Here is a 25,910-nt window from a genome sequence, read left to right as displayed (position 1 = left end):
AGAATAGAATCAGTAAAACCAAGATTTGGTTCTTTGAGAAAATCAATAAATTGATGGTCCTTTAGCTAGTCTGATGAAGATAAAAAAAAAGAGGATATAAATAAGTAAAATCAGAAATGAGAGAGGGTCATTACCATGGACGCTGAAGAAATAAAAATAATCATAGAAGGGTACTATGAACAACTATATGCCAACAAGGTAGACAATTTAGATGAAGTGGACAAATTCCTAGAAACACACTAACAACCTATGCTGCCTTGAGAAGATATAGAAGACCTCAACAAACCAATTTCAAGTAGAGAAATTCAATTAGTCATCAAAATCTTCCCACAAAGCAAAGCCCAGGGCCAGAAGGCTTCATGGGAATTTTACCAAACATCCAAAAAGAAGTAACACCGTTGTTGCTCAGGCTCTTCCAGAAAACTGAGGAAGAAGGAACACTAACTGATTTGATGGAGATAACATCATCCTAATATCACAACTGGACAAGGATATTTCAAGAAAGGAAAACTACAGGACAATTTCCCTAACGAATATAGAAGCAAAAATTCTCAACAAAATACTATAAATTGAATCTAGTGGTGCATTAAAAGGTTTATACACCACAACCAAAGGGAGTTTATTCGAGGCATTCAAGGGTGGTTCAACACAAGAAAATTAATCAGTATAATACAGCATATTAACAACTCCAAAGGGAAAGATCATGATTATCTCGATTGACACTGAAAAAAGCTTTAGACAAAATTCAGCATCCTTTTCTGATAAAAACACTTCAAAAGAAGGGAATTGAAGGAAACTTCCTCAATATGATAAAGAGCACAGCTTGCATCATACTTAAAAGTGAGATGCTGAAAACCTTTCATCTGAGATCATGAATGAGACAAGGATGCCACTGTCACCACTATTATTTAGCATTGTGCTATACGTTCTAGCTAGAGCACCCAGGCAAGAAAAAGAAATAAAAGGCATACAAATTAGAAAGGAAGTAGTAAACTTTCGTTATTTGCAGATGACATTGTCCTATTCTTAGAAAATCCTGAGAAACCTGTGACACAGCTACCTGAGCTAATAAACAAATACAGCAAAGTGGTTGGATATAAGATTAATGTGCAAAAATCAGTAATGTTTCTATACATAGGTAATGACCTAAATGAGGAGACTATTGAGAAATCAAGTTAAAATTTAAATCTAATCAAATTTAAAATTTAATTTAATCTAGATTAAATTTAAATTTAAATCTAGATTTACTCTAGATTAAATTTAATTAAATCTAATTAAATTTAAAATTAAGAATTTAGATTCTTTTCATTGCTATTAAAGAACAGCAAACTGACCCCAAAGCAAACAGAAGAAGAGAAATAACAAAGATTAAAACAGCATTAAAAGAATGGGAGAACAAAAGAACAGTAGAAAGAATCAATAAAACCAAATGTTGGTTCTTTGAGAAAATCTATAAAATTGATGGGCCTTTAGCAAGACTGACAGAAAAAGAGAGAGGATGCAAATAAACAAAATCAGAAATAAGAAGCGGTGGGTTACCACAGACCCTGAAGAAATAAAAGAAATCATAAAACGATGCTATGAACAACGACACAGCAAGAAACTAGACAACATAAATGAAATGGACACGTTCCTGAAGACACACAGACAAGATACACTGACTCAAGAGGAAATAGAAGATCTCAACAAACCACTCACAAGTAAAGAGATTCACTCAGTCATCAAAAACCTTCCTACAAAGAAAAGCCCAGGGCCAGCTGGCTTCACAGGGGAATTTTGTCACACATTCCAGAAAGAACTAACACCAGTCCTGCTCAAAATTTTCAAAAAAATTGAAGAAAAAGGAACTCTACCTGTTTTATGAAGCTAATATCAGTTTAATACCAAAACCAGGTAAAGATGCCATGAAAAATTAAAACTACACACCAATATCCCTAATGAACATAGATGCAAAAATTATCAAAAATATTAGCAAATCGAATCCAACAGCACATTAAAAGAATTACACACCATGAGCAAGTGGGGTTTATACCAGGAATGCAAGGATGGTTTAACACAAGAAAATCAATTAATATAATGTAGCACATTAACAAATTGAAAGGGAAAATCACAAGATCATCTCGATTGATGCTGAAAAAGCATTCAGCATCCTTTTCTCATAAAAATACTCCAAAAGATAGAAATCAAAGGTAACTACCTCAGTATGATAAAGGAACTATATAAAAAGCCAGTAGCCAACATTGTACTCAATGACTAGAGACTGAAAGCTTTCCCTCTCAGATCAGGTACAAGACAAGGATGCTCACTGTCACCACTCTTCTTCAACATTGTGCTAGAAGTTGTAGCTAGAGCAATCATGCAGGACAAAGAAGTAAAAGGTATCCAGATTGGAAAGGAAGAAGTAAAACTCTGATTATTTGCAGATGATACTATACTTGGAAGATTCTGAGAAATCTACAGGAAAGTTGCTTCAGCTAATAAACAAATTCAGTAAGGTGGTGGGATATAAAATTAATGTGCAAAAATCAGTATCATTTCTATACATAAGCAATGACTTAGCTGAGGAATCATTTAAGGAAAAAATTCCATTGAAATTAGCAACTAAAAGATTCAGGTACTTAGGAATGAACTTACCTAGGAACGTAAAGGACTTGTACACAGAAAACTACATAACATTGCTAAAAGAAAACAAAGGAGATCTAAATAGGTGGAAGGACATTCCCTGTTCATGGATAGAAAGGCTAAATATAGTTAAGATGTCAATTCTCCCCAAATTGAACTACAAATTCAACACAGTACCAATCAAAATTCCAACAACCTACTTTGAAGATTTGGAAAAGTACCTACCAAATTCATCTGGAAGGAAAAGAGAACCTGAATAGCTAAAAGCATCCTAAAAAGAAGAACAAAGTGGGAAGATTAATACTCCCTGACTTTAAAACCTATTACGAAGATACAGTGGTCAAAACAGCATGGTACTGGCACAAAGACAGAAGCATTGACCAATGGAATCGAATCGAGACTGCAGAAATAGACCACCAAATCTATGGTCATCTGATTTTTTGACAAGGCCCCCAAATCCTCTGAACTGGGACAAAATAGTCTTTTCAATAATTGGGCATGGAAGAACTGGATATCAATAACCAAAAGAATGGAAAGACTACCCCTGTCTCACACCCTACACAAACATTAACTCAAAGTGGATCAAACACCTAAATATAAGAACTAGCACCATAAAGCTTCTAGAAGAAAATGTAAAGAAATGTCTTCAAGATCTAATAATAGAAGGTAGCTTACACCCAAAGCACAAGCAACGGAAGAAAAAATAGGTAAATGGGAACTCCTCAAAATTAAATGCTTCTGCACTTCCGAAACTTTGTCAAAGGTGAAGAGGCAGCCAACTCAATGGGAGAAAATATTTTGAAATCACATACCGGACAAAGGTTTGATTTCCTGTATTTTCAAAAAAATCATAAAACTCAACAGCAAAAGAACAAATAACCCAATTATAAAATGAGCTAAAGATTTGAATAGACATTTTTCTGGAGAGCATATACAGATATCTCAAAAGCACAGAAGCGATGCTCAGTTTCATTGGCTATAAGGGAAATGCAGATCAAGACCACAGTGAAATAACCACCTCATACCTATAAGAATGGCTGCTATTAAATAAACAAGAAAGTATAACTGTTGTAGAGGATGTGGAGAAACTGGGACACTTATGCACCCGTGGTGGGAATGTGTAATGGTGCAGCCACTATGGAAGACTGTTTGGCAGCTCCTTACGAAACTAAATATCTAGTCGTTCTACGACCCAGCAATAGCACTACTTGGTATATACCCAGAAGAGCTGAAGGCAATGACACAAAAAGATATTTGTACACTGATGTTCATAGCAGCATTGTTCACAATCACCAAAAGATGGAAACAAACCAAATGCCCATCAACAGATGAGTGGATCAACAAAATATGGTATATATATATGATGGAATATTATGCAGCATTAAGTCAAAATGACATCCTGAAGCACATGACAAGATGGATGAGCCTTGAAGACATAATGCTGAATGAAGTTAGCTAGACACATAAGGATAGATACTGTATGACTCCACTTTAATGACCAGCATAAAGGTATAATCAGAGTCTTATAATACAGAATACAGGGAATTTAGAGATACCTAGAAGCTAGAGATGGTTGAACCGTTAGCTAATAAGGTTGGACTCTGTATTAGTTAGGGTTCTCTAGAGAAACAGAATCAACAGGGAACACTTGCAAATATAAAATTTATGAAAGTGTCTCACGTGACCGTAGGAACGCAGAGTCCAAAATCCACAGGGCAGGCTGTGAAGCCGATGACTCCAATGGATGGCCTGGACGAACTCCACAGGAGAGGCTCACCAGCCAAAGCAGGAATGGAACCTGTCTCCTCTGAGTCCTCCTTAAAAGGCTTCCCATGATTGCATTTAGCATCACTAATTGCAGAAGACACTCCCCTTTGGCTGATTACAAATGGAATCAGCTGTGGATGTAGCTGACGTGATCATGACCTAATCCTATGAAATGTCCTCATTGCAACAGACAGGCCAGCGCTTGCCCAATCAGATGAACAGGTACCACAACTTGGCCAAGTTGACACCTGTCCCTAACCATGACAGACTCCAATGTAAACGAATCGATAGGAGTGAAGGTGGTTCTCTAGTGGGTCTTTAAATCTTTTTAAAAGGGTAGTATAGACCTACGTGTCCCACTGATTAACACTAGAAATATGGATTCGTTCTTGCAAGAATTACTTCAAAAGATATGATTCTCGTATAAAGAGTGCTTAAATCCAGGGTACAGGGGAAAAACTGCTATTGCATGCTATTAGTTATACTGAAAAGGAAACCAGCACTACCACAGCAACAGCAGAGTATGTTTATTGGTTTTCTTTCTCTCGGAAACAATGAAATTATCTAAAATTGAGAATGTTGTTGGACTGTGGACTTTGGGCCTTCTACATGATGCCTGATAAATGCAACTGTCTCAAGGATGCACTGATGGAGGAGTAGATTGGTGAATGATGGTGTATACTTTTGAGTGAAGGTTGTGTTGCTACAAAAAGGGACAAATTTGTGAGACATGCAACGATGTGAATGAATATGTGGGACATTTGGTTAGACAAAATAAGCCAGAAAGAAAAGAACAACAATGGTATGGTCACCTTTAGAAAATGCTTATAAGAAAATAGGCCTAAGTTGTAAGCTTTTAGAGCAGACACATTAAGTCCAGAGTGGTGACTCTTATTTCTGGATTTTGAGAGGCTGTTATATATAATAACCTGATATTTAGAGATAAGAATGAAGCCAAGCAGGTTGGGGTAAAAGTAATTTAGAACATAGGGGTAAGGAAGACAGTGCCTATATTTCAGAACCACATGTACTCTTTGAGACCAATGGAAGAAACGTTTGTTTGGTCTGGAACTGAAATTTTCTGTAGTGCGTAATCTAATTCAACCTATCTATGTAGCTCTTTTGAACAATTGAAACACAGAATGAGAGAGCACAGATTGAGATCCTTTAACCCTGTATAGATTATTATAATGCCTGGATATCTCCTAGAGCATATTAAGGAGATAATCAAAAAGTATTGGCAAAGTCCCCTGAGGGATGAAAGAAAAATATGAAACTATGAAACATTACCATCAGAGAACCCCCTGATACTGTGTCAAACTTTAGGGACACCCAAATCAATGGGCCATGCCTTCAATCAGGAGGCTTACTCCTGTGAAGCTTATGTAGGTAGTGGAGAAGCTTAGACTACCTACCTATAGACACGCCTGAGGGTTACTTCTGGAAGACCTCTTTTGTTGCTCAGATTTGGCCCCAATTTCTCTAAGCCCAACTCTGCAAGTCAGATCATTGCCCTACTCCCCTATGTGGGATATGACATCTAGGGGTGAAAGTCTCCCTGGCAATGTGGGAGATGACTCCCTGGGATATATCCAGACCTGGCACCATGGGATCAGCAATTCCATCCTGACCAAAAGGGGGAGAAAACATGAAATTAATTAAGTTTCAACGGCAGAGAGAGTTCAGATAGAGTCGAGAGGCTACTCTGAAGTTGCTCTTACGCAAGCTTCAGTTAGACATTGCTGCCTAGAATAATCTGCCAACCCCCAACCAGGAGCATTCCAGCCAATCCTAAAGAACACCTAGGGCAATGTGCACTAGAGTAACTTTCCAGAAACCTACAACCTCCGGATTGGTCCCTCGTCCAGATGAGGCCTGAAATCTAGCCTGCCCACTCCAGAACATCAGATAGTTCCATCTCCCTAACCCATATTAGTGACAGACCTTCCAATATGATAAATTTAGAATCGCCGTAGCCCGAACACCCCTAAAGAAAGGTATGGAAAGATTAAAGGTGATAGTGGAGTTATACAGAGAAGATAGGATTTAACAAATGAATATGAATGCTAATCATTAAATTGATATCTCTTTTAGTCTCCGGTATTTTAGAGCAGCTAAAATTGTGCCATTGTAACCCATGTCAAAGTCTGAAATATGTTCTACAAGTAATCATGGTGCTGTGCTTTGAAATTTATAGCTTTTTTGTATATATGTTATTTTTTCACAAAAAAAGAAGGGAAAAAAGTCAATTGTGATTATAAAAAAAATGTTTAAGCCTTCTAGCCTCCTATACTGTGGAGCAGCTAGAATGAAAAATATGAGAGGATCATATGTTAGCCCATGACATACTCTGGGATCTGTCCTTTTTTTTTTTTTTTTTTTTTTTTAAGGAAGGAAAGACAGAGAAGGAAGGAAGGATGGAAAGAAGGAAGGGAGGAAGAAAGGGAAACATTTTTAAACATTTTCTTGTTTTATTATATTTTGTTTATTTGTTTGTTTTTTACATGGGCTGGGGCCGGGAATCGAACCGGGGTCCTCCGGCACGGCAGGCAAGCACTCTTGCCCGCTGAGCCACCGCGGCCCGCCCTGGGATCTGTCCTTTAACTGCTTGTTGAAGAATGCTTTGAAAGCTATTGCTTTTTTATTTCTTTGCTTTGTATATATGTTATACTATAGAATAAAATAGTTAAAAAAAAAAAAAAGCCAGAAACAAAAGGACAAATAATTATATCATCTCTTTTAGGAAATACTTATAAGAAGTTGGGGCCTAGATGGTAAGCTTTTATAGCAGTCACATTCGTTCCTGAGATATGACTGCTATTTTTAAGTCTGAGATACTATACTATATGTGTATATCCTGGTATTTTCTTGGAACTTTGGGTTCCTTTGTGACACCTAAGACCCAGAGTTGCAGTTATGCAGCTCTGAAAGTCAGCATTCCTACTTACAGAAACAGTTTAAGATGCCAAAAAAAGAGATCAGGCTTCAATCAAACATAAAAACAAAGCCAATCTGATTGTGACTAAGGTAAATCAGTATAGAGAATAAAGGATGATGATGTCTACATTTAGAACATTTGAGACCAAGGGAAGAGAGGTTTATTTTGTCTTAAACCTAAATTTTCTGTAGCACACAGAAACCTGTCTGACCAATTCAGGTAAACAGTGTAAACACCTGGAGCCTAGAATTTGGAACAAGGTCTTTCAATTCTGTATACCTTAGTATAATACCTGCATACATTACAGATTATGTTGGGCAGGCAATTAAATATATTGGCAACATCCTGGAAGTTATTCTTACACATTATATAGGAACTGTTTTTAGTTTGTGGTGTGTTGGAGTGGCTAGAGGGAAGTCCCTGAAACTGTTGAACTGTGTTCCAGTAGCCTTGATTTGAAGATGACTGTATGACTATCTAGCTTTTACAATATGACTGTGTGATTATGAAAACTTTGTATCTGATGCTCCTTTTATCCAGGGTATGGATAGATGAGTAAAAAAAATAAGGATAAAAAATAAATAATTAATAGGGAAGATAAAGTGTAGAAACTTGGGTAGATTGAAATACTGTGGTCAGTGAGAGAGAGGTGTGAGGAATATGGGATGTATGCATTTATCTCCTTTAATTTCTTTTTCTGGAGTGATACAAGTATTCTAAAAATGATCATGGTGATGAATATGCAACTATATGATGATATGTGAGCTATTGATTGTATACTATGGTTGGACGGTATGTGTGGAGATTTTGCAATTAAAATATTTAAAAAAAAGAAAAAAAACAAGTATTGGCAGAATCCTTTGAGGGACTTCAGAAAAAACAATGGAACTATTAAACTTTCCCACCTGGAAAATCCCTGATACTCTCTTAAACCATAGAGACTGCCATATTAATAGGCCAAGCCTTGATCTTGAGGCTTGTTGTCAGGAAACTTATTCCTGAAATGGAGAAGTTAAGCTTACCTATAATTATGCTTCAGAGTTACTTCCAGAGAATCTCTTTTGTTGCTCATATGTGACCTCTTTCTCTTTCTAAGCCCAACTCTGCTAGGAATATCATTACCCTCCCCGCTATCTCCCTGGCAATGTGGGACATATCTCCCTGGCAATGTGGGATGAGCATCCCAGGGATGAGCCTGGCCCTGGCATCATGAGAGCAACACTGTCTACCTGACCAAAAGGGAGAAAAGAAATGTAACAAAATAAGTTATCAGTGGCTTAGAGATTTCAAACAGAATTGAGAGGCTGTTCTGGAGGTACTTTTATGCAAGCTTCACTAGATATTGTTAATTGCCATTGTATGCCCACCCCCAACTAACAGTATTCCTGTGAACCCTAAAGAATACCAGGGGCTCTATCTGAGACTGTGTAGAAATTTCTCTCACTGAGTGTATTTTTCAAAAACCTATAACCTCCAGATCGTTCCTAGTCCAGGTAAGTCCTGAAATCTAGAGTTACCAGTCTCTTCAACAGTATCAACCATTTGCATTCCCCTCCCCTATAATGTTGACACCAGTTTCGATGTGAAAAAGTTAGAATAGTCAGTGTCCAAATATCCGTAAAGATTGGGAGACGGATAAAAGGAGAAGGAGATGTTGTAACAGAGAAGATGGAATTTAACAAATGACGATGCCTACCGAATCATTATATTGACATTTCTTTTTAGTCTCCAGTTTCTTAGGCCAGCTAGAAGGAAATGCCTGAAATTGTGGAAATGTATCCCATACCATACTTTGAAATTTGTTCTAAAACTACTTGTTAAAATGTACTTTGAAATTTATCACTTTTTTGTGTATATGTATCACAGTAAAAATGATTTCAAAAAATTAGATATAGGCCAAGCCCTAGATCTTGAGGCTTGCTCTTGTGAAGTTTATGAATGTAGTGGAGAAGCTTAACCTACCTATGGGTATGGCTAAGAGTCACCTCTGGAGGACCTCTTTTGTTGCTCAGATGTGGTCTCTTTCTCTCTAAGCCCAACTCTGCAAGTGAAACCATTCATGACCAGATAAGTCCTGAAACCTAGAGGGCCCAGCCTCTCCAGAGCATCAGCTAGTTCTTTCTTCCTACCCCATATTACTGACAGCCCCATACAACATGAAAAATTTAGAATGGCCATAGGCCAAATACCCCCTAAAGAGTGGGATAGAAAGATCAAAGGTGATAGTGGATTATTTTCAGAGAAGGTAGGGTTTAACAAACAGTTATGATTGCTGAATCTTTAAACTGATAGTTCTTTTAGTCTCCAGTATCTTAGAGCAGGTAGAAGTAAAAGGCTTACAATGTGGAATTGTAACCCATGCCAAATTCTGAAATATGTTCTACGACTAAATTGTTGCAGTGTGCTTTGAAATTTGTTGCTTTTTGTATATATGTTATTTTTCACAAAAACGAAAAAAAGAAGTCAATTGTGATGATAAAAATATATCTATATATTCCTTCTAGCCTCCTATATTTTGGAACAGCTAGAAGGAAAAATCTGAGAGGATGGTATGGTAGCCCATGACAAAATCTGGAATCTGTCCTGTAAACACTTGTTGAAGAGTGATTTGAAAACTATTGCTTTTTTCTTTCTTTACTTTGTATATGTATTATACAGTTAAAAATTTTTTTTTAAAATAATACTCCATCATGTGTATATACCACATTTTGTTTATCCATTCATCTGTTGATAGGCATTTGGATTATTTCCATTGGCAGTTGCAAACAATGCCACTATGAACATAGATGTGTAAATGTTTGTTTCAGTTCCTGCTTTCTTTTGTGTATATACCAAGTAGCAGAAAGAGGGAGCAATGTATTCTTTTTTTTCCAATATATCTTCCTACTATACATACACACAGGGGCAGATATGTGATGTGTAGAGTAGAGGTAGTTTTGTTCACAACCATTTTTGGGTAGGGGGGGCGGGGTTGGTGCATGGACTAGGAATCTAATCTAGTCTCTCACATGGCAGGTGAGAATTCTACCACTGCACCCATCAATGTATTCTTGACCCTAGATTTTCCTTTGAGGATTTGAAGCCAAATTGGCTTAAATGTGAATTTTTAAAAAGCCCTTTCTTAGTGAACTAGCCCCTTAGTAAGATAGTTGAAATGTTAGAACTGGAATGTTCCATATCAGTTGGTTCCTGGCACAAAAGCAACCTCTAGTGGGGGTTCTGCTAGAGTTGGTGTCTCTGACTTAAAGAAATTGGGGTTTTGTGAGCAAATGAAGGTCAGAAATGAAGGTAATAAATGCTTTCTAAACAAAGGAAAAAAATCCAGAAGAGATAGGATTAGTAATTGGGCTTGGAGGAAAATAAAATAGAAATATTAGTTCGTCAAAAAAAAAAAAATAGTATTTGAATGGAATACCTCCTTAGAAAGGGAGTTATTTCATAATCTTACTAATTTTCTGACATAGGGTTCTTAATCTTTCTTTTGGGTCTTGAACCTTTTTGAGAATCTTTTGAAAGTTCTTGGGCCAGGTCCACAAAACCTTAATAGCATTTGCTAGGTTTCAGGGCGATCACGGGCCTCATGAAACCCAACCATGTTAGGAACCTGTTAACTTTTGTGTCATCTACTGCTTCCCACTCTTACCAAAAATATAGTGACCTTGGTACCACAAAACAGTATTTGTAGGCCAAAAGATGTTTATTGTACTTTACATATGGATGAAGAATGCATTATATTTAAGGTAAAAAATGTGTATGTGCATAGTGCAGTTCTTTCATGTCAGATGATAATAGAATCTGGATTTTAACAGCTTAATTTCTTTTCAAGTATCCTTATTTAATACTTATTTTAAAAATTAAAGATATTAGATACAGCTGAGATATGAATGAGTCAGGTTACTAATGGGTTGAACAGAAGATCCTGGAAAATCAGATGTAATCCAGGTTCTGTCATTCACTGTGACTGTGGACAAGTCATTTATAAAATGTATAGTACAAAGAGGTACATCATAAAAGGATATTATTAGACAAAGTGAATTGTAGGATTGTGAAAAAGAAACACATACAAAATTGCTTCAAGTTACATGATATCCACATTAAACCACAGGTAGTATGGAATTATAAGACAGGAAGCCAAGACTATAGAGACTAAGGTAAGATTGGATTTTTCAGTATACAGGAACTTGTAGTTAAAGGAGAATTTGCAGTCTGGATACAGGTGATATATTTGGTCTGTAATGATATACCATTTTATTTCTCATATTGGTAATCTCTCTCTCTCGGAAAGTCTTGCTAGGAGTTCATCAGTTTTATTGCTCTTTTCAAGAATCAGCTCTGTTTCATTGATTTTTCTCTATTCTGTTTTAAATTTCATTGATTTCTGCCATCCTCATTATTTACTGTTTCTGCTTACTCTGGGTTTATTTTGCTCTTTTTATAAATTCTTTTTTTTTTTTTCATTTTTTTTTTATTAATTAAAAAAAGAATTAACAAAACAATTAGAAATCATTCCAATCTACATGTACAATCAGTAATTCTTAATAACATCACATAGTTGCATATTCATCATTTCTTAGTACATTTGCATCGATTTAGAAAAAGAAATAAAAAGACAACAGAATAAGAATTAAAACAATAATAGAAAGAAAAAAAAACAAAAAAAACAAAAACAAAAAACCTATACCTCACATGCAGCTTCATTCAGTGTTTTAACATAATTGCATTACAATTGGGTAGTATTGTGCTGTCCATTTCTGAGTTTTTATATCCAGTCCCGTTGTACAGTCTGTATCCCTTCATCTCCAATTATCCCTTCTCTCTTTTTTTTTAAATTAACGGAAAAAAAGAAATTAACCCAACATTTAGAGATCATACCATTCTACACATGCAATCATTATTTCTTAATATCATCACATAGATGCATGATCATCATTTCTTAGTACATTTGCATTGGTTTAGAAGAACTAGCAACATAACCGAAAAAGATATAGAATGTTAATATAGAGAAAAAAATAAAAGTAATAATAGTAAAATCAAAACAAAACAAAACAAAACAAAACAAAAACCATTAGCTCAGATGCAGCTTCATTCAGTGTTTTAACATGATTACTTTACAATTAGGTATTATTGTGCTGTCCATTTTTGAGTTTTTTTATCTAGTCCTGTTGCACAGTCTGTATCCCTTCAGCTTCAATTACCCATTGCCTTACCCTGTTTCTAACTCCTGCTGAACTCTGTTACCAATGACATATTTCAAGTTTATTCTCGAATGTCCGTTCACATCAGTGGGACCATACAGTATTTGTCCTTTAGTTTTTGGCTGGATTCACTCAGCATAATATTCTCTAGGTCCATCCATGTTATTACATGGTTCATAAGTTTATCTTGTCTTAAAGCTGCATAATATTCCATCGTATGTATATACCACAGTTTGTTTAGCCACTCTTCTGTTGATGGAGATTTTGGCTGTTTCCATCTCTTTGCAATTGTAAATAACGCTGCTATAAACATTGGTGTGCAAATGTCCGTTTGTGTCTTTGCCCTTAAGTCCTTTGAGTAGATACCTAGCAATGGTATTGCTGGGTCGTATGGCAATTCTATATTCAGCTTTTTGAGGAACCGCCAAACTGCCTTCCACAGTGGTTGCACCCTTTGACATTCCCACCAACAGTGGATAAGTGTGCCTCTTTCTCCGCATCCTCTCCAGCACTTGTCATTTTCTGTTTTGTTGATAATGGCCATTCTGGTGGGTGTGAGATGATATCTCATTGTGGTTTTGATTTGCATTTCTCTAATGGCCAGGGACATTGAGCATCTCTTCATGTGCCTTTTGGCCATCCGTATTTCCTCTTCTGAGAGGTGTCTGTTCAAGTCTTTTTCCCATTTTGTAATTGGGTTGGCTGTCTTTTTGTTGTTGAGATGAACAATCTCTTTATAAATTCTGGATACTAGACCTTTATCTGATATATCATTTCCAAATATTGTCTCCCATTGTGAAGGCTGTCTTTCTACTTTCTTGATGAAGTTCTTTGATGCACAAAAGTGTTTAATTTTGAGGAGTTCCCATTTATTTATTTCCTTCTTCAGTGCTCTTGCTTTAGGTTTAAGGTCCATAAAACCGCCTCCAGTTGTAAGATCCATAAGATATCTCCCAACATTTTCCTCTAACTGTTTTATGGTCTTAGACCTAATGTTTAGATCTTTGATCCATTTTGAGTTAACTTTTGTATAGGGTGTGAGAGATGGGTCTTCTTTCATTCTTTTGCATATGGATATCCAGTTCTCTAGGCACCATTTATTGAAGAGACTGCTCTGTCCCAAGTGAGTTGGCTTGACTGCCTTATCAAAGATCAAATGTCCATAGATGAGAGGGTCTATATCTGAGCACTCTATTCGATTCCATTGGTCGATATATCTATCTTTATGCCAATACCATGCTGTTTTGACCACTGTGGCTTCATAATATGCCTTAAAGTCAGGCAGCGCGAGACCTCCAGCTTCGTTTTTTTTCCTCAAGATGTTTTTAGCAATTCGGGGCACCCTGCCCTTCCAGATAAATTTGCTTATTGGTTTTTCTATTTCTGAAAAATAAGTTGTTGGGATTTTGATTGGTATTGCATTGAATCTGTAAATCAATTTAGGTAGGATTGACATCTTAACTATATTTAGTCTTCCAATCCATGAACACGGTATGCCCTTCCATCTATTTAGGTCTTCTGTGATTTCTTTTAGCAGTTTTTTGTAGTTTTCTTTATATAGGTTTTTTTGTCTCTTTAGTTAAATTTATTCCTAGGTATTTTATTCTTTTAGTTGCAATTGTAAATGGGATTCGTTTCTTGATTTCCCCCTCAGCTTGTTCATTACTAGTGTATAGAAATGCTACAGATTTTTGAATGTTGATCTTGTAACCTGCTACTTTGCTGTACTCATTTATTAGCTCTAGTAGTTTTGTTGTGGATTTTTCCGGGTTTTCGACGTATAGTATCATATCGTCTGCAAACAGTGATAGTTTTACTTCTTCCTTTCCAATTTTGATGCCTTGTATTTCTTTTTCTTGTCTAATTGCTCTGGCTAGAACCTCCAACACAATGTTGAATAATAGTGGTGATAGTGGACATCCTTGTCTTGTTCCTGATCTTAGGGGGAAAGTTTTCAGTTTTTCCCCATTGAGGATGATATTAGCTGTGGGTTTTTCATATATTCCCTCTATCATTTTAAGGAAGTTCCCTTGTATTCCTATCTTTTGAAGTGTTTTCAACAGGAAAGGATGTTGAATCTTGTCGAATGCCTTCTCTGCATCAATTGAGATGATCATGTGATTTTTCTGCTTTGATTTGTTGATATGGTGTATTACATTAATTGATTTTCTTATGTTGAACCATCCTTGCATACCTGGGATGAATCCTACTTGGTCATGATGTATAATTCTTTTAATGTGTTGTTGGATACGATTTGCTAGAATTTTATTGAGGATTTTTGCATCTGTATTCATTAGAGAGATTGGTCTGTAGTTTTCTTTTTTTGTAATATCTTTGTCTGGTTTTGGTATGAGGGTGATGTTGGCTTCATAGAATGAATTAGGTAGTTTTCCCTCCACTTCGATTTTTTTGAAGAGTTTGAAGAGAATTGGTACTAATTCTTTCTGGAACGTTTGGTAGAATTCACATGTGAAGCCATCTGGTCCTGGACTTTTCTTTTTAGGAAGCTTTTGAATGACTAATTCAATTTCTTTACTTGTGATTGGTTTGTTGAGGTCATCTATGTCTTCTTGAGTCAAAGTTGGTTGTTCATGTCTTTCCAGGAACCCATCCATTTCCTCTAAATTGTTGTATTTATTAGCGTAAAGTTGTTCATAGTATCCTGTTATTACCTCCTTTATTTCTGTGAGGTCAGTAGTTATGTCTCCTCTTCCATTTCTGATCTTATTTATTTGCATCCTCTCTCTTCTTCTTTTTGTCAATCTTGCTAAGGGCCCATCAATCTTATTGATTTTCTCATAGAACCAACTTCTGGCCTTATTGATTTTCTCTATTGTTTTCATGTTTTCAATTTCATTTATTTGTGCTCTAATCTTTGTTATTTCTTTCCTTTTGCTTGCTTTGGGGTTAGCTTGCTGTTCTTTCTCCAGTTCTTCCAAATGGATAGTTAATTCCTGAATTTTTGCCTTTTCTTCTTTTCTGATATAGGCATTTAGAGCAATAAATTTCCCTCTTAGCACTGCCTTTGCTGCGTCCCATAAGTTTTGATATGTTGTGTTTTCATTTTCATTCGCCTCGAGGTATTTGCTAATTTCTCTAGCAATTTCTTCTTTGACCCAGTCGTTGTTTAGGAGTGTGTTGTTGAGCCTCCACGTATTTGTGAATTTTCTGGCACTCTGCCTATTATTGATTTCCAACATCATTCCTTTATGGTCCGAGAAAGTGTTGTGTAAGATTTCAATCTTTTTAAATTTGTTAAGACTTGCTTTGTGACCCAGCATATGGTCTATCTTTGAGAATGATCCATGAGCACTTGAGAAAAAGGTGTATCCTGCTGTTGTGGGATGTAATGTCCTATAAATGTCTATTAAGTCTAGTTCATTTATAGTAATATTCAGATTCTCTATTTCTTTGTTGATCCTCTGTCTAGATGTTCTGTCCCTTGATGAGAGTGGTGAGTTGAAGTCTCCAACTATTATGGTATATGAGTCTATTTCCCTTTTCAGTGTTTGCAGTATATTCCTCACGTATTTTGGGGCATTCTGATTCGGTGCGTAAATATTTATGATTGTTATGTCTTCTTGTTTAACTGTTCCTTTTATTAGTATATAGTGTCCTTCTTTGTCTCTTTTAACTGTTTTACATTTGAAGTCTAATTTGTTGGATATTAGTATAGCCACTCCTGCTCTTTTCTGGTTGTTATTTGCATGAAATATCTTTTCCCAACCTTTCACTTTCAACCTATGTTTATCTTTGGGTCTAAGATGTGTTTCCTGTAGACAGCATATAGAAGGATCCTGTTTTTTAATCCATTCTGCCAATCTATGTCTTTTGATTGGGGAATTCAGTCCATTGACATTTAGTGTTATTACTGTTTGGATAATATTTTCCTCTAACATTTTGCCTTTTGTATTATATATATCATATCTGATTTTCCTTCTTTCTACACTCTTTTCCATATCTCTCTCTTCTGTCTTTTTGTATCTGACTCTAGTGCTCCCTTTAGTATTTCTTGCAGAGCTGGTCTCTTGGTCACAAATTCTTTCAGTGACTTTTTGTCTGAGAATGTTTTAATTTCTCCCTCATTTTTGAAGGACAATTTTGCTGGATATAGGAGTCTTGGTTGGCAGTTTTTCTCTTTTAGTATTTTAAATATATCATCCCACTGTCTTCTAGCTTCCATGGTTTCTGCTGAGAAATCTACACAAAGTCTTATTGGGTTTCCCTTGTATGTAATGGATTGTTTTTCTCTTGCTGCTTTCAAGATCTTCTCTTTCTCTTTGACCTCTGACATTCTAACTAGTAAGTGTCTTGGAGAACGCCTATTTGGGTCTAATCTCTTTGGGGTGCGCTGCACTTCTTGGATCTGTAATTTTAGGTCTTTCATAAGAGTTGGGAAATTTTCAGTGATAATTTCTTCCATTAGTTTTTCTCCTCCTTTTCCCTTCTCTTCTCCTTCTGGGACACCCACAACACGTATATTTGTGCGGTTCATATTGTCCTTGAGTTCCCTGATACCCTGTTCAAATTTTTCCATTCTTTTCCCTATAGTTTCTGTTTCTTTTTGGAATTCAGATGTTCCATCCTCCAAATCACTAATTCTATCTTCTGTCTCTTTAAATCTATCATTGTAGCTATCCATTATTTTTTCTATGTTTGCTACTTTATCCTTCACTTCCATAAGTTCTGCGATTTGTTTTTTCAGTTTTTCTATTTCTTCTTTATGTTCAGCCCATGTCCTCTTCATGTCCTCCCTCAATTTATCGATTTCATTTTTGAAGAGGTTTTCCATTTCTGTTCGTATATTCAGCATTAGTTGTCTCAGCTCTTGTGTCTCATTTGAGCTATTGGTTTGTTCCTTTGACTGAGCCATATTCTTAATCTTTTGAGCGTGGACAGTTATCTTCTGCTGCTGGCGTCTGGGCATTTATTCAGATTTCTCTTGGTGTTGGACCCAGCAAGGTTGTAATATTTTTCTGTGAAATCTCTGGGTTCTGTTTTTCTTATCCTGCCCAGTAGGTGGCGCTCGTGGCACACGTTTGTCTGCGGGTCTCACCAGTAAAAGGTGCTGTGGGACCTTAAACTTTGGAAAACTCTCGCCGTCCTGGGGGTTCGCTAGCCGAAGCGGCTTGAGCCGGCCCGTGGTCCGAACGCAGGGAGGGTTGCTGGTCGCCGCAGCCAGGTAAAGAGCCCGTCCGAATTTCCTAGTCGGCCCTGGGCAACAAGCGTGGCGGGAGGGCGCCAGTGGCAGCGGCCCACCTGAGAGAGTGCACGTTCCCCGGGAGTCACGGGGTCACCGTTCTCCGCGGCCTGGGGGTTTCCGATCCAATTCTCTCAGTTGGTCCGGGGGCTGCGCGTGGTGTGGGCACCAGTCGCCTTGGTTTCAGGGGACCACCTCTCCAATTCTCCCAGCCGGCCCGGGAAGGGGGAAGGGAGTAACTCCGACCGCTTGCCACCCCGCCCGGTAAGGCCCGCGCGCCTCGGCGATCTCACCCGAGCTGCTTCTCTCAGCCAGCCAGCCGTTCCAGGATGGGGTACGCTGTCTTTTTTATCTCTGTTGTGGCTTTGGGCGCTTTCTGTATCGTTTCTACTCCCCTAGTAGGTGTCCTGGAGAAGAAACTAAGATCCGCGCGTCTTACTAAGCCGCCATCTTCCAGGAAGTCACCTCTTTTTATAAATTCTTGAAATGAGAGCTTAGATTATTGATTTCAGACTTTTCCTCTCTCCTAATGTATACATTTGTTGTACTGGATAAAATTGTGTCCCCCTCATATTTCATGTCTACCGAACATCTGTGAATGACCTTGTTTGGAAATATAGTCTTTGCATACGTAATCAAGTTAAGATGAAGTCACACTGGGTTAAAGTGCAGCTTATATCCAATATGACTGGTATTCTCATAAAACAGGGAATTTTGTGCAAGAAACCAATATACAGGGAGAATGCCATGTGAAGTTGGAGGCAGAGAATGGTGGTGATGGTAGCACAACATTATGAATATAATTAGCACAATTGAATTGTATATTTGAAAGTGGTTAAAATGTGAAACACTACATTGTGTATAGGTTGCTGCAGTAAAAATGAATAAATATAAAAAAGATGCAGGCAGAGATTGAAATGATGTACCTGCAAGCCAAGGAGTGCCAAAGAAACTAGGGTAGACAGGCATGAAATAGATTCTCTCCTAGAACCTTCACCAAGATTATCGTAATTTAGTATGGCAGTCTTATGATAATGCAATAAATTTCCCTTTCAGTATTGCTTTGGGCTCTGTCCTCATAAATGTTGATATATTATGTTTCCATTTTCATTCATTTCAATGAGTGTGTTCTTCAATTTCCCTTGATTCTTCGTCTTTGACCCATGAGTTACGTAGAAGTGTATTGTTTAGTTTCTAGGTTTTCCTGTTATCTTTCTGTTATTGATATCTAGTTTCATTCCATTGTTGCTCAATACAGTGCATATGATTTAAATTCTTTTTAATTTGTTGAAGTTTGTTTTATGGCCCAGGATATGGTCTCTCTTGGTGTATCTTCTTTGGACTATTGAAAAGAACATGTATTCTACTTTTGTTGAGTAGAATATTCTAAAAATATTGATTAGATCCTGTCGGTTGATGATGTTATGAGGTCTTATATATTCTTGCTGATTTTCTGTCTAATTGCTCTGTCCATTATTGTGCAAAGAGTGTTGAAGTGTCCAAATATAATTGTGGATTAATGTGTTTCTCCTTTCAGTCTGTCAGTTTTTGCTTCACATGTTTTGCAGTTCCATTTGGTCTCTACACATTTAGAATTATTATTATAATATCCCACTCTCTCTGGTAATTTTCTTTGCTCTGAAGTCTGCTTTATCTGATGTTAATATAGCCATTCCTGCTTTCCCTTGATTAATGTTTGCATGATGCATCTTTTTACAGCCTTTCACTTTCAGTGGTCCTCTATCATTAAAGTGAGGTTCTTATAGACAGCATGTATTTGTGTCAAGTTTTTAAATCCACTTTGCCATTCTGTCTTTTATTTTATTTTTTAATTCTTTTTTTGCATGGGCAGGCATCAAAAATCAAACCCAGGTCTCTGGCATGGCAAGCAAGAACTCTACCTGCTGAGCCACCGTGGCCTGTCCCATTCTGTCTTTTAATTTATGTAATTAGACCATTTATACTTAATGTCATTGTTATGTTCAGTCTGCCATTTTTGCTTTCTATTTGTTCTTTGTTTTTTTTTCTTCATTTTTAAAATTTGCTTTCTTGTGGGCTAATTGAACATATTTTGGAATTCCATTTTGATTTATCTAGTTTTTGAGTATATCTCTTTGTATAGCTTTTTTTTTCGTATGCTGTATGGTAAGGGTCACATTTCATTCTTTTTCCATTTTAGTATCCATTATTGCAGCATCATTTGTTGAATTTTTCTCTTCTGCCAGATGGGGTTAGAACTCCAGAAGCCCCATTCCTCCTCTGCTGACAGCCAGCCTCCTTACTGCTAGGCGCTCTTGAAATTTCTGGCTCCTCACTAGGCCTCCACTGATAGACACCTTCTTGGATAGGAGCGGTAGAATTGTCTCCTTAATGCTCCCTATGTGACTTTAACTGATATCATAGGGGTAGGGTGACCTTATTTCTTCTGGGCAATGGTGAAAGTCCTGCTTTCCACTATGCTGAGTGAAGATGTAAGTCAGTACTCCCTCACTTTGTTTTTTTCTGATATCGTGGGTGGAATGGGGAATGAATATATAGGCTCCCTGTTCTGTCTTCTCTAACATTACCTGGTTTGGGTGTTGGAGCAGCTGTTACAGCCTGGGGAAGGTGAACGTTTAAGCTTCCCACTTAGTCTTTGCTGGCATGGGTGGGTGTAAGCCACAGCTTTTTGTGTGTGTTTTGCTGTATTAGAGTGTTCTAAAAGTGTCTGTCTTATGAGGCTGCCCCTTTACTTGTTCTTTGGCTGTGGGGAGCAAACTTGTTGGGACTCTGTGCCCATTAGCATTTCTGGGTTGCCAGATTCTTCAGCTCAAAGACTGGGCTATGTGAAGCAAAAAGAAAACCTAGGGAACTCACCACCATGGTGTTCTTTGGGTTCTGAGATTCTGGTTGTTCTGCCTTCTTTTCGCCTTTGAGAGTTTTATGTTTGTTTAATACGTAATATTTAGGGTTTTAAATTGTACTTAGTGGGAGGAAGAGGGAAAAAGTACATGTGCCCCATTTCCTTGGAAGCAGCAGTCAGTGGTTTTGCTTTATATCAATGGAATAGTTTCTCTGTGAAAGACAAACGTGTGTAAATTAATGTATAGATATATAAATTTTCCAAGAGAAAGCAATAGTACCTGTACTGTCTTCCAAATTGCCTTTTTATGTTAAATATTTTTATTAAAAATTAAAATTTGAAGACTCACAGGGCTCTGAAGGATTTTAGAAAATAACTATCTAATTATTCCATTTGAATTAGAACCTTCATGGTATTTTGTCTGGCATCCTTCCCAAAGTAATTTTTTTTGTTGAATGTAAGTTTTTAAAACTTTTAAAGGGTCTTTAAAGTCTTTTCAGAAATTTTCTTTAAAATATACTGCTCTCCTGGCCATAATGAAAATGTGTTTATCAATCTACAAAATAAATTATTCCAGCTGGGTTTCTATCTAATATGATTTATCTCCAGTGGATGTTCACCTTAGCCACATTCACTCTAGTTTGATAGCCGTTATAACATGTTGTTTCTTATTATGTCAGCAATTTTTGTTTGTTTTTCTTATTTGCCATTATTCATGTCATGGCTACTCTTTTTTTAAGCTGAAGAACTAATTGGGAACGTTAATACAGGTCCACAGCCCTTTGTCTGAAGTCTTTGGGACCAGATGTATGTCATAATTTGGAATTTTAGAAAGAAAACGCAGTACATATGCTCTGTATTACCTCATACACCTACTTAGGGAAGGGGTTAATACCTTGTAATTACAGTCATTATATGTTTGCAGCTAAATGTTTTTGAGTATTCACACTGTAGTGTCCTTGCATCCACATCAGTTTAGGTTATATTTTGTCATCAAATGAGTCTCTGAATCCCTCACCCCATACCCCAAAACAAAATAAAAGGAAAGAAAGAAAGAAACTATTTTTGGATTCCTTAAATAGGTGATTCTGGACCTGTTCAGGTAAAGTAGTCAGTCATCAAGCCAATTGAGATTAAGGCTCTTATTTTCAGCCCTAAGCTCTCTACTGTTTAACTGTAGAAGTGGTTTTAAAGGTCTGGATTTGCCACTGTGAATGTTCCCAATATGTAAACAAAAGCAGTAATTTGACTTAATTCTTTTATATGGTGTTGATGTTAAAATCATTGGATTCATATTAGGATTTTGAGTTTAATCCTTTAAGGATCAGATGAGCCTGTTACTTTCATTTTATGTATCCTAAATCCCTTTTTAATCTTGTTAATTATGCCAGACCATTTTCCCAAAGGCCAGAGTATATATAGTATGCATATTCATATAGTTATTTTTCTAAAGGTATCGCTCTGTTTGTCTATCTCTTGTTGGAAGAAAAGATCAGTTTTTTCATTAAGAACCGTTAAGCCACATGTCCTTCTACAGGATAGCGTTGGTATATTGCAAGTGTGATATCAGGTCTTTATTTTTACAGGGGCACCTGAAAAGGAATCCATTCTCAGTCTTGAATTTCCTGAGAAGGCGTGTGGTACTCTTCTAAATGTGAAATCTTATTTGAGTTTAGAGGTTCTAAGTAAAAAAAATATTAGTTGAATCAATTATAATTGAGATACAACTCTCCTAGAGTAGAACAGAAGATCAGTTATTAAACTTTTGACTTCATGTTGAAATTGCACTATGTGCTTTAGGAATCTTTTGGAGGAGAGAAAAAATATATACATTGGTTATGCACATTTGCTTCCATGTTGCAGAATATAACTGTGTTGGTCCTTGTGCTCTCTGTTTCTTTTCTTTTTTTTTTCCTCAAAAGATAATTTTTTCAATGACTATCCTTTCCCAATAATCAAAACAGTAGATCCCAGCTAACCATAAATTGTTATTTTTTTTATTTATACTTTTAGAAATGAGGACATTTTGAAATTGGGTCAGACTTTCACTGATTGATTTAGGAACCATTGAGGGCTGTACCAAATGTCCTTTGCTCTTTCTTGAGACCCTTTGTTATTACTGTTGGGTGGTTGTTGCTGTTGTAAAGTAGTTTGTCAACATTGGCCACTTTTTTTTTTTTTTTTTTGCATGGGCTGGCACCAGAAACAGAACCTGGGTCTTTGGTATGGCAGGTGAGAATTCTGCCACTGAGTCACCATGGCCTGCCCAGCGTTGTCTACTTTTTTTTTTTTTTTTAATTAATTAACGGAAAAAAAAGAAATTAACACAACATTTAGAAATCATACCATTCTACATATGCAATCAGTAATTCTTAACATCATCACATAGATGCATGATCATCGTTTCTTAGTACATTTGCATTGGTTTAGAGGAACTAGCAGCACAACAGAAAAAGGTATAGAATGTTAATATAGAGAAAAGAAACAAAAGTAATAATAATAGTAAAAAACAAAACAAAACAAAACAAAAACCTATAGCTCAGATGCAGCTTCATTCAGTGTTTTAGCATGATTACTTTACAATTAGGTATTATTGTGCTGTCCATTTTTGAGTTTTTGTATCTAATCCTGTTGCACAGTCTGTATCCCTTCAGCTCCAATTACCCATTATCTTACCCTGTTTCTAACTCCTGCTGGACTCTGTTACCAGTGACATATTCCAAGTTTATTCTCGATTGTCCGTTCACTATCAACGTTGTCTACTTTTGAGTACCTGATATAACTTCCTTGAATGGCTAGAACACAATGGTTTTACACTGTGGGGAAAAAAATCTGGTAGACTCCATGTTAAGCCCTCTAAGTTTATTTCACGCATATGACTTAATTATTCAAGGATTCCTAAGTATAAAAGTTTATACAAAGTGTACCATTTTATTGTAAATAAAAATAAAATTGGCTTTTAGGTGTAATGTTATTTTATATTCAATTTATTCTTTATTTTTTCCAGATTAAATGGGTACAGAGTCTTTTTATACATGTATATTTATGAATGTTTGCTTTGCATATTTGTTATCCAAAAGGAAATTAAAGGAACTCCTTTACAAAAAAGAAGAGATGAGTCTTCATTATTGAAAATCCTTTAATGCTGACATTGTGATTTTGAGAAATAGAAAGAAGGTGTTACCAGATCTAATTATATAAATAGGAAAATTTTAGGGTTATGGAACTGACTTTATTTAAGGTGATAGGGTGATTGTGTATGTACATGTGTTCCAGAAGTGAGAAGGGGCAACTTTGATTTCTAATCCATTGTAGGGGAAGCTCCGTATCAGGGCAGCATAGAAACATTTAGTGAAGCAGCTCCTGTATCATAAAGGGAATTTTAATATAAAAATGTCCTTGCATCATGAGCAGAGTAGGTGATAGCCAGCTAGCACTGAGTATTTATTTATCTCCTTCAAACCACACTACCAATAATGGCTGTATTAAATCAAAGTCAGAAAAGATTACAGGTCTGACTCAAGCAAGGGGCTGTGCCAACCTAAGATTCCACAGTGCTACATTGTGCTGTCAGAGCCCTGTCCCTATCCACAGTAGGGTTGAGTCAGGTGAAGCTGTTAGATGCCTGGCAGTTCATCTGTAAAACATGAGCATGGTGAACACATTTCAGCAAGAGAGGCAGTTACACGTTGAAGACCCCATGGCCTTGCCTTTTCCTTGGCTTCTTATTTTGAACACAGGAGAATAGTTACACATTGTTTTTGTTTACGTTTGGTTCTATTAAGTAAAAAGAGAGAACATGTTGCCTGCTTTGCCGTTGAGGAGATTTGCTAGGGTATAATAATTGCTTATACTTTCTCTGTTCTTTTAAATATTAATATCCCCTTCCTGGTCAAGCATGGTCTTCTCACTTGAGCAAGTCATTCAATAGAAATCTGTTGCTCTACACTATGTAAATATAGTAGTTTCCTCTTCTTCCCTTCTACCTCTACCTTTCCTCTTTCTAAAACATAACTTTCTGTTATTGAGGCCACTTATTTCTCAGATATAGATCTGACTTTATAATTCAGATGTAATTCAGATAACTCTGAATCTCCCTTAATGCCCTCTTAAACTACTGGGGTTGATTATGATGATGATGATGATAATGACTATGGCAATGATAATAAATAATAGCAGCTATAATTTAATATTCACTATGTGCCAGGCCTCTTCATATATTGACTTATTTAATCATCATGCAACCTTATGAGGTGCAGGTACTATTATTATTATCTTCTTTTTCCAGATGAAGAACCTTAAGCAGAGAGATTTTAGATAACTTTTCCAAGATTACGCTTTTAAGGAAGTGATGGGGCTGAGATTTGACTTCAGACTAGTCTGATTTCAGAGCCTTGGACTGTGATCCACCAAGATAATTTGCTCATATAAACCAATCAGGTACTGTATTAGACGTTAGGGATGTTTTAAGAAAAAAGATAGACTATTTTGTACCTGCCCTCCTGGAAGGCAAGAGAAAGAAATTGTGTGTATTACAAGTTTAAAAGGATATAATCAAGTGCTATAAATATAACAGAAATCTAATCTAGATTAATCATAACTAATTTTCAAAAACTGTTGCCTTTTAATTTCTACTTAACTCACACCTAGTTTACTACCATACCCATAATCTTCCTTTTCATAAGACTTTCCCTGTACTCTTTTACATACTGCAGACTACTGTCTTTCTCCTTTCTCCCGTTATCATTCCATCCCCTTCTAAGAAAGAACAAAAAACTTCCACAAACTCATAGCTGTTTAAGTGAGGCAGGAATTTATTATTTTAAAATTTTAACAACTCTATTGTGGTATAATTGGTACACAGTAAACTACACATATTTAAAGATGATTGATGGGTTTTATATACAGTCATGAAACTATCACCACAACCAAGATAATGAACTTACCATCTCCAAAAGTTTCCTTGTGTCCCTTTGTCATCCTTCCTAATAACCCTGTGCCTGCACAGCTCTCTGCAACCACTGATCTTTGTGTCACGTAGATTAATTTGCATTTGCTAGTATTTTATAAAAATGGACTCATACAGTAAATACTCTTATGTAGCTTTTTCACCCAATATAATTATTTTGAGATTCATCCATGTTATTGCATATACCAGTGGTTCATTCCTAATAATTGCTAAGTAGTATTCCATTGTGGATAGACCACAATTTTTTCATCAGTTAATGAACTTTTGGATTGCCAGTTTTAGGCTATGACAAAGCTGCTATGAATATTCATGTACAAGTCTTTATATGGATATATGCTTTTAATTTTCTTGGGTAAATATAACTGAAATGGCTGGAT

At 36.4% G+C, this 25,910-nt stretch overlaps 1 protein-coding gene across 19 annotated transcripts in view; it reads left to right on the top strand.

Moving 5' to 3' along the window:
- RBFOX2 (RNA binding fox-1 homolog 2) overlaps positions 1-25,910 on the top strand; it is a 393,928-nt gene that overhangs the window by 227,825 nt on the left and 140,193 nt on the right. Inside the window, exon 1 of one of the 19 annotated variants that reach the window (XR_013179269.1) lies at positions 7,012-7,416. The exons of the other annotated variants lie outside the window; for them this stretch is intronic. The gene's annotated coding sequence lies outside the window, so the exon portion shown is untranslated. Of the gene's footprint in view, positions 1-7,011; positions 7,417-25,910 lie in introns of those variants that run through there. 19 annotated transcript variants of the gene reach the window in all.

This window comes from Tamandua tetradactyla, chromosome 7, assembly GCF_023851605.1.
Source record: "Tamandua tetradactyla isolate mTamTet1 chromosome 7, mTamTet1.pri, whole genome shotgun sequence".
NCBI lineage: Eukaryota > Metazoa > Chordata > Mammalia > Pilosa > Myrmecophagidae > Tamandua > Tamandua tetradactyla.
Note: the sequence above shows the minus strand (reverse complement) of the source record. Positions and strands in the feature narration are given on the sequence as shown.